The sequence below is a fragment of the Chanos chanos genome, chromosome 9, assembly GCF_902362185.1.
Source record: "Chanos chanos chromosome 9, fChaCha1.1, whole genome shotgun sequence".
NCBI classification, from domain to species: domain Eukaryota; kingdom Metazoa; phylum Chordata; class Actinopteri; order Gonorynchiformes; family Chanidae; genus Chanos; species Chanos chanos.
Window position 1 is genome coordinate 35,164,635 of NC_044503.1, and position 10,318 is coordinate 35,174,952.

The window sequence follows — 10,318 nt, forward strand, 5'->3', positions numbered from 1 at the left end:
GATAGGCCAGTGCAATCTAATGGAGAATTTTAAATGTCAACAGGAGGGCTTTAAAATCAGCCTTTGCATGAATCGGGAGGCAGTGAAGGGGGGCCAGGATGGGAGTAATATGGTCAAACTACCTTGTTCTAGTCAAGATTCTGGCAGCAGCGTTCTTGATGAGCTGAAGACTTCTGGTAGTAGAGGCGGACCAGAGTACAGAACATTACAGTAGTCAAGGCGACACTTGTTAAATGCATGAACAGTGATTTCTGCATTAGCCATGCACAGCATGACCCAAATTTTGGCGATATCGCAGAGATGATAAAAGGTCGTTTTGGTTGTGTTCTTGATATGAGTGACAAGCAAGAGACTAGGGTCAAAAATCACACCAAGGTTTTAAGCTGTGGAATTTTGCGAGAGAATGCAGTTGTCTAAATTTAACATGAGATTATTAAAATGCAGGGGGACCAATAACTAGCATTTCAGTTTTACCTGCGTTAAGCATGAGGATGCTTTTGATTCCCGTGACGTCAAATTCTACGGCATCCAAATTCTTTGTGGCCAATTGGAAGAACAATAACCTCTGAGATCCAAACATTTCACATGCTAAAGGGAACACTCGCCCGAACAGGGACTTGAACCCTGGACCCTCAGATTAAAAGTCTGATGCTCTACCGACTGAGCTATCCGGGCTCTGCGGCCATGGGATCATCTGTCAATATTCATGCATCCACTTAGTTTAGCAATAAGTTTTATTTGCACTTCATACCGGGGCGCAGACGAAAAGACGAAATTATTTTTAAATTATTTTCTGGGACAATTCTTCGGGAGATTTTTACCATTTCAAACATTTTTTCATGGACAGAAATACTGGTCAGTGTTTTATCGGACGTTCTGAATCTGCTTTCACATATTTTTATCATTAGACTAAAATAAGTCATTATATTTTGTTGTGATGGGACTTCACTGTGATCGACCAAATTAAAACTATTAAAAAAGAGATCGCAAATATAGCCACAAGCGGCGGTTATGTGGTCCAAGCAGATCATCTGAAAACTGAATGGGTGACGGCTGCTATTTCTGAGTCATCAACTTGTCCTTCAAGACTTTTTCAGGACCTCTGACCAAGATGCAGTATGGAAAATTCAAAGTTTATTAGGGAATTGGTTTGGGAGATATGGCCATTTATTTGCTGTTGTGCCACACAGTCATGGATTTACACTAAACTTGATCACCTTAAGTCTAATATTGTATAGACAGGTAAGTGTGACAGGTACTGTAAATTTTAAATAATTCAATTTTTTTTTTCATTATGAAGTTCATGTATTATATGCAAAAATGATTTCCATTAGAAGAAGTTTTGATTTTGATTTTTGTCCTGTTAGGTCAGTGAAAGTTGACCTGAGTGTGTATGTGTGGGTCAGTGAATGCTGATCTGGGTCTAGCTGTCTGTGTTGGAAAGTGAATTTGCCATGTTTCAGGATTGATACGCTGTGATGATAAGACAGTCAGGTCCATCCATTAACAAAGAAGTTACCTGACACATGGAAATTTGCATGGATAGTCTATCAACACATCTGATGACCTTAGGGAGGAAGAAGGATCCTAGAGCTGTCTTTTGTGCCCCCAGGCTGAACTAGAGACAGTATTCTCTTAGGTTTGAAAAAACTCATCCTATCATTTTACAACTTAGACTTTTGTGCCCCTTGCAATGATACAAAACCCTAATGTGCTGACATGTTCCATTCATTAAATACATTTTACTCCTAAACCCCAATATACTGATATCTACCATTGTGACAGGAGGATGTCTTGTGTCCAGGAAAGTGGGCAGGTGGAATAGGAAGCAATTGGCAGACAAACACTAAGACACAGAGGTACATTAGCATATGAACTGACTGCCAAAGGGCTCATTAGAGGTGTATTGTTTGCACCTATGGCTAAAACGGTTCACAGGAACAAAGGCAAGTGAGTAACTGCAGGCAACACCAGACATGTATTGCTTGCCCCTGTGGTTCAAACAGTTCTAAGAAACAAAGGGCCTTATTATAAGGGTTAGAGATCACAGGTACATTCCTTAATTGTGTGTTTGTGTGAGCGTGTGTGCGCGTGTGCATCCATGTGTTGGTGTTGTTCTACACCAGTACACTACTTTCAAAAAGTTATTTGTCCTGAAATTGTTATAATTTGGTGTAAGCTGTTTAACTGATGTGTGTTCCTGAATAGATATTATTCTGATGTAATAGAAATTTGTTTCATATTCAAGATTGATTGAATAAATATGTGTGTGATCGCTGACATACAATGAACATGTATACAGTAGGTATGTATTTGATTTTTGAAGCTAGAGTTTCACCTAGTCCCTGTTTGGTGTAACTGCATTGTTTATTAAATACATCTTTGGCCAAAATGAACCACTGTATATATTGCTTATGCTCAGTATTTACTCTAGTAAGAGTTAAATCCTATCAAACAATTTCTAAGAGAGGAAAACATGTGAACTGTGATTTGTAACTGTTTATGTTTTCTTAACATATATTAGAAAACTGTCCAGTGAAGACCTACATCCGATTTTTCGCTCAAATTCATATAGACTTGCTGTGTATGAACTGCATATTTGCATCTGTTAATATAGTGTAATTGTGTATTGGTATTCATGAAGTTGCTGTACTAATTAGTGTGTTGCCTGTAAAGTGAAATGAAAGTATTGTTTGCATACAAAGGTGTTAGTGGTGACAGCAATTTGTTATTGGTAACACAAAAATCTTAAAATGGTATTTGTTGGCTAGTTCAGGAGTTTATACTTAGGGGTTTATAGTTTAGTTATGGAGAATGAAGAGAGATGTTTGAACAATACTGAATATTTAATTCACACAGATATCATGTGAATATATCATGTACATAAATATACTGTAGTTTGCATGAATGTCGATTTGTTTAAAAGAATCAATCATCAGTAATGCATGGAGCAAATTGAAACTGTTTATAAAGTAATGGTATGGATTTAGGAACACAATTTTGCAGTGAAGAAGAGACTGTTGATTGGTCATTGACTTTGAACAGTTTGGTTGCAGTTGAAAGGATAATTCACTGACAGAAGTTCATTTGGTTGCCTTTGCAAAGGTGATTCATGAGACATTAAAATATGTTTTTTTATAGTAGTATTGTAACTGCATGAGTAAAACAATACAATGAAAGCCTTATTACATGTAAGGTTTGATTAGGTTGCTTGCTGGTTTTCTGGAATGTCGTCATTTTGATTGTAAAGGATTCTATATGTGTGTTTTTTTTTTAATTGCAAGTGGCCTGGGATGAAGCAAACATGTTTGACGCATGTCAGACTTGTCTGCAATCTAGCAAAAGTGGGGGAGTGGTGAAAAAAGGAGTGTCCAACCTTTCAGGACCAATAAAATGTGTCGATAAGACAATTGCGCAATTATTCATTAATGGGTGGAGCCTTTTGGGTAAGGGGTACATTTATGAGACTTTCTCAGGAATACTGACATTTCAAAATGGAGGGTCCAACAGCTAAGCAAGCCAAAGTGGACGAAAGTGTAAAGACAGATTTGAGTAAGTACTTGTTAGATATTCTCAACATACCGTAAATTTTCAAATAAAACCGGGTCTCAAATACTCATAGCCGCCGGTGTCTCTTGTTGGGAAAAATATGGGCCTGTTCCAAATACAGAACGGCTCAAGTGACATATTTATCATATTTGCACAGCAGTACTTACAACAGTTCAACAACGTACTGTAATTATGCTCACCACGCTGTTGCTATTAGATTCACACGTCTTAACGGTACCTGAAAAAGTCACGGAAGGGAAAATGTCTGACTTAAGATGGCGTAGGTACGGTAGGGACATGTCGGCCGGTGAGCTGGAAACAGGAAGAAATTTATACCTTTAAAACTGTCATTATTTGAGCTCCTGTTCCTTTTATTCTCCTTGAATAGACAAAAAATTACAGAATAATCAAGACTATTTGGCGTAAACGTAGTAAATGATTAACAATTTCATTTTGTGATAGAGTAAACCTCACTCCCCGACACTCAAAGAGCCATGCTAGTGACCGAGGCCCGTAAGCGCGGGTTTCAGCCTACTTGCTAGCGCGCCCCACTCCCATGCCCTAGGTCGCTATTGCATGATTTGCTATATCTTCAGATGGTTTTAGTCTGTCGGTAATTGTGCTGTTCGTTCTCTCTGCAAATTCAGGTGATATACATAAATATTCCCTGACTTCAGATAGAGGATAAATAGTAGAATTATCTAATAATAGACTGTCTTTAATAATAGCCTGATTCTCTCCTCAGTTGAGGTAAATAAAGACAAGAGCCACTATTTCAGAATTTATAGCATGCATGACTCTTGGTACAGCATTGCTCTGATTTCTCATTGTCTTTAATTCTGTTTTTAGGTTCTAGAGATGCCAGGAGCTCAGAAGCCACAGAGGTTGCTTCTCAGCCAAGAGAGCAAAGTATGAAGACGCTAACCATTGCTCAAGTCAAGGCTTTGGGAGCACATAAAAGTGTACGTATTCATCGTGAATATATGTTTTTAAAATGCAAAAACAGTGCCTGTTCTCTGCTGCTGTACTGTTGTTCCTGTCCTGACGAGTAGTGGTGTTTTTACTGAATTTGTTTCAGGTTGCTGCTGTGGAGGGAAAGGTCTGCGTCGTCAAGGCCAGTTCAAAGTTGGTGCAAGTCTGTGGTGTGGACGAGGAAATGAGAGAGTGTGTCATCTGTGACGCAACAGACACGATTAAGCTGTATCTCTGGGAGCGGCACGTTTTCGCCGTAAACGCGCTGGGGTCGTACAGATTTAGCCGTCTCGCCACGAGAGATCACGCCGGAGGGACGTGTCTGATGGGGTGCGGGGACACGAGCGTTTTACAAATCGAGGACGTTCGGGTTCCCGAGAGCGTCCTCGGCGAGGCCCTCGGCGAGGGGCGGTTGGAGAAGATTGTCGGGCCGGTGACGGGCGTCCTGATCGAGGAAGAACTGCGTTGTTCCACGTGCCTGAGAGCCCAAACGGAGATTTCCAGCAAAGCACCCACCCTTCGTTGCGAGCAGTGTAAGCTGTTGCAGAAAAGATCGGGCTTTATTTGCAGTCTGAGCGGCACTCTGGTTGTCACAGAGAATGGGGTGGACGCTGCACTGACCGTTACTGATGCGGTGCTGAGAGGGTATTTAGTCGAAGAGAAACTGACGCACCTTGTGCAAAACGTTCAGGACATTGAGGAGCACTTCCTGAATGTCGATTCATTTGAAGTGACCTATGATGGAGAAAATTACATTGCAAGCCTAAAGGTGTGCAGAGCTTTTGTCGAAGGCCCAAGTTCACCTGCAATGCCCAGTAACCCTGGAGGTGTCAGTGAACCAAGTGCATATGGTGCATATGGTGAGGATGTTTTGGGTGCATTAGACAAGGTCTAGTTGCATCTGTTGCACTGTATATAGTTAACATTTGGTATCTTAACAGACAGTTGTTTGGAGCGCTGTATAAGTTAACAGACAGTTGTTTGGATTAGAGCTGTCTAAATTAACAGACAGTTGTTTGGATTAGAGAGCTGTGTAAATTAACAGACAGTTGTTTGGATTAGAGCTGTGTAAGTTAACAGACAGTTGTTTGGATTAGAGCTGTGTAAATTAACAGACAGTTGTTTGGATTAGAGCTGTGTAAATTAACAGACAGTTGTTTGGATTAGAGCTGTGTAAATTAACAGACAGTTGTTTGGATTAGAGCTGTGTATATTAACAGACAGTTGTTTGGATTAGAGCTGTGTAAGTTCATGTGTGATTTTGTTACTTCTGCTCATTTGAAAGTAAAAGTTGGTTTTCTTAATAAATTCAGTTTTGTCTGAAATTGTTTTTATTTTGTCTTGAGTCATGTGTGGGAACATCGCAGGGACATACTGCATATGTACAGGAAAGGTTTAGTTTTGTTTTCAGTTAAATCAGTAGCACACACACTCTCAATTAGTCACTGTGTGTAAGAGAGCAAGAGAAAAGGGGGAGAGAAAGACAAAGTAAAATGTAAGAAAAAGAAAACATTCCAAACGTTCTACACTTCCTGCATTCAACATATCAGAAGCATTCATTCTCTACTTGCTGCCGATGAGCAGTGTCTGTGCCAACACTGAGATAGTTCTGTGAAACGTGGGGCTTCAGTAATAAAGTCTGAGGAAAAAAAAATATGGTTTTCCATAACAAAGCTATCTATCTATCTATCTATCTATCTATCTATCTATCTATCTATCTATCTATCTATCTGCTTCAGAAAGAAAAAAGAATACCCTAGTATAAAATTTCCTTTTGGTCACACACAACAAACAGACGGAGATAGTCAGCTTCTCGATAATGAGTTGGATTTGCTGAACAGGATATTTCTCGTTCTGTGTTGTATGGTGTTTTGAGGGAAAATGACCAAGCAGCATAGAGCCCTAGATTGAGTTGATGGGCTTGTTTTTTGAACCTGTTTTTTGAATCATATTTTTATCCAGCACTGCAAGGATGGTTAGTGAATTCTTATGGATGTATTAGGTAAAATTAGTTTAACATTGTTAGCGACACATACATAGTGATACATAGACGCATTAACAGTGCATCAGTACTGTATGTCAACGAAAAGTTGCATCGGACTCATGCTGAGCCTTAAGTGTTGTTGTCCAGTTTTTGTTCTGCTGTTGTAGAACCTCTGAGAACAGAACTTAAGATTCTATTTGTGAGAGGCAGGAGACCACACAAAGAACCAGGTGAAGGAACTTTCAGCTATTATGAATTGACAACATTTTGTGAGTTATTTGTGTTTATCAGGACGTTAGTGTCTAAGAGAGAGGTGGGGAATGTATCCGCATCTCGCCATCACTGCATTTCTCCACGGAACTTCCAACAACTATTCACAGAACTACTTGACTAGGTAAAACCCATCCATTTCCCAAATTAAAGACAACACTCGCCCGAACAGGGACTTGAACCCTGGACCCTCAGATTAAAAGTCTGATGCTCTACCGACTGAGCTATCCGGGCTCTGCAAGTCTTTCAGAAGCACTTATTGAATAATTGGAATTTTCCGTCGCTATTTCTGTGTTACCGTGAGATGAAGACCAAAAATTTGGTACTTTCTTTATTTGAAAGAAATTAAACGAGTAACCCCTACTTCTGTTTATTATTGACGGTTACAAGGACGATATACCTAAACTTTGAATTTTCCCTGACCAAAGTTGATGCAGATTGCTAATATTACAAAAACAAATTGATTAAACTGAAAGAAAATATACTAAGCAAGGATCCTTACAAAAAATGCGTCATGATGAATATTCGACATGAAGGACTTTCTTGAGTGTTTCATCACTGCCGTAGATAAGTCCTCATTTCAGCACCACGGACAGCGCTTGAATGAATCGCTTACTCAAGCTTCCGGTTTTGGTCTGTGCAGGTTAAGTCAGCAAGTAAATCCAGAAGATCAATAAATAAATAAATAGATAAATAAATAAAGTCGGTGATTGCCACAACACACACTGACATAGACGGAAGCCTTATTCCGGAGCAATAATACCAAATTCAAACTCTTCCTATATGTTCTTCATTAGGTCGTGGGGTTCATTGATAATATGCATGAGAATGTAGTTTCATGACGGATTGTTTTTTTTTTTATGATCAGGATTTGTCAGTGACAAGTTCTGTTTAACATTTCTGAATAATTTAATCTTAGTGATTATATCTGCCGGAACTCAGAACACGTGCATAACCAGGCAATAGATCTCACACCAGGCGGCAGCAGAGACTTAATAATGCATTCGTAATATCGTTCCGACGAACCTGTCAGTTTAAGGTTCAGTCCAGTGAAAGTTTATTGTAGTGCCTCTTGGTGCCCTCTGGTGGCGATTTTGGCAATTAGGTGACTTCATTCTTGAAGTATGTCCTGAATTTAATTTACCGAAATTGTCAAGGGGACTCAAAGAAGGGTCCACTATTACTTCTCTCCAGGACTTCAAAATGCATATGCCAGTAATAAATGTTGAGGTTCACTCAGAAATCTGGAAACTATACTAGTGTTGGTCTGAACTGAGATCTGTATTGCTAAACAAACACAAATGCACAGTCATGGGGGAGGAGTCACCTAGGGTGACCAGGCGTCCTGCTTTGCCTTGTACTGCACAGCATTTTGACCTTTTGACCCACATCCCGCATACTGATGATTGTTTTATTTTATATATTTTATTTTTGTGCCTTATTTATGTTGTTGTTGGATTTGGTGAGGAGTGCAACTTGAAAGATTTGAGCTGCATGATACCTGCTGTTTTGCATAAGGACAGTTACCTTTGATGGGTTTGTTTGCATCTGGTCACCCTAATGTCCCCTGAAGTTAACTTGTCAATCGCCCTGTTTGGTAGAAAACTTGGCAAAATATCTCAACGGTTACTTTTTCCTGACAGCACTTTGCTGAGGGAATATACATGTGAGAGGGTGAAGGTCGAATAACTTGGCAGCGGAGGGTGATCTGTCGTCCAATCACTTCAAACACGAGAGAGGGAGGGACGCTAGATGAAGATCATTTTCCATTGAACACGGGTTCAGAAAACAAGCCCATCGACTTAATCTAGGGCTCTGTGCCGCTTGGTCATTTTCCCTCAAAACGTCATACAACACAGAACTGGAAATATATTATTCAGCGCATCCACCTCATTATCAAGAACCTGACTAACTCAGTCTGTGTGTTGTGTGTGACCAAAAATACATTTTAATTTGGGTGCAGTTGTGAATGGTGTCATGAAATAGCTGAGCAACGTCAGTGCAGGAGTTATTATCTGCATTTTTAATGAAGGACTAACACTCCTTCACTGAAATTCCTCCATTTATTCATTTATTATTTTTTAAATAATAACATTCAACACGAAAAAATATCTCTGGTTTCTGGGGCAGTTTGTTATGGAGCATTTGTAGAGCTTTATTTCCCAGAACGTGTTTACTACTAACAACAATCAAGTTATTTCGTTTTCACTTGGCTGTAAAGCGAGGTCTCTTCTTGTCCGTTGAGGCGTCTCTCTCTGTGTTGTCGTCCAGACTTCGACTTTGATGGTTCTTTGAAATTGAGGCGAGTGTATGTTAGCCCTGGGTGCTCATTTTCCTATGAAATAAAGAGAAAGACACAGCACTGGCTCTTTTGTTCTCCTTACGGCTTTCGGGCTTGTGGCAAAATGAAGCAAATTCAAAAAGGCTCTTCTGGCATAAGGTACTATTATTATTTTTGAAGCAGATAGATAGATAGATAGATAGATAGATAGATAGATAGATAGATAGATAGATAGATAGATAGATGGATAGATAGATAGATAGATAGATAGATAGATAGATAGATAGATAGATAGATAGATAGATAGATAGATAGATAGATAGATAGATAGATAGATAGATCGATCTCTTCTTCTCCTTTATATCTGGTGTTGTTACAGAAAACCAATTTTTTTTTTTTCTCAAACTTTATTGCTGAAGCCCAAGATTCACAGAATTATTGCAGTGTTGACACAGACATTGTGCATCTGCATTGCGCATCTGACTTCTGTTATGTTGTATGCAGGAAGTATAAAAGGTTTGGCATGTTTTCTTTTTCTTTTTTTTTCTTTTTCTTACATTTTACTTTGTCTTTCTCTTCTCCTTTTCTCTTGCTCTCTTACACACACACACACACTTACTTAAATAAAGCACTGTTTTTATGTATAAATTTTACCTGTGTATCTGTTAAAGGTGAGCCATTGGTTGTTGATGATCCTGAACCTGAAAAACACGGTCACTGTTTGTAAGATCCTCATCACTACCGTCTCTCTCTCTCTTATGTGAAACACAGCAGTTACATATGTAACAGGATGGTCTGGTGGTAGTATGAGTGTGTGACCAGTGCAGTGGGGGAACCAGTGCACTCAGGCAGGAAGTGCATACACCTTTAGGAATCAGGAATCTTACTTATTAACCATTAATCATAACTAACAACCCAGGGACTGCTGGCTGTAGCCAAGGTGCAGTATGCTTACTACTAGGCCTTTTGTCTGAGTTTCAGTTGGTCAAAAAGAATCTTGTTAAACCTACATTTAACCTGACTGTAAAGTGAGGCGTCTTCCTGCGTTCTGACGCGTTGGTGTTGTCTACCAGACTTTGATTTTGATTGTTTGAAATGAAGGTCTGTGTACGTCAGTTCCCGCTGATCATTGTCCTATGAAATAAAGAAAAAAAAATGAAAAAAATGTTGTTACCCATCACCTCTCTCTCTCTCTCTCTCTCTCTCTCTCTCACTCTCACTCACTCACTCACTCACTCACTCACTCACTCGCACACACACAC

General features: G+C 39.4%; 2 non-coding genes across 2 annotated transcripts; both read right to left on the reverse strand.

Annotated features, from left to right (window-relative positions):
- Positions 1 to 602: 602 nt before the first annotated feature.
- On the reverse strand, positions 603 to 675 carry trnak-uuu (transfer RNA lysine (anticodon UUU)). Its single transcript has one exon. It is a non-coding gene; the product is annotated as a tRNA-Lys (tRNA).
- Positions 676 to 6,936: 6,261 nt separating this feature from the next.
- trnak-uuu (transfer RNA lysine (anticodon UUU)) lies at positions 6,937 to 7,009 on the reverse strand. The gene has a single exon. It is a non-coding gene; the product is annotated as a tRNA-Lys (tRNA).
- Positions 7,010 to 10,318: the final 3,309 nt, after the last annotated feature.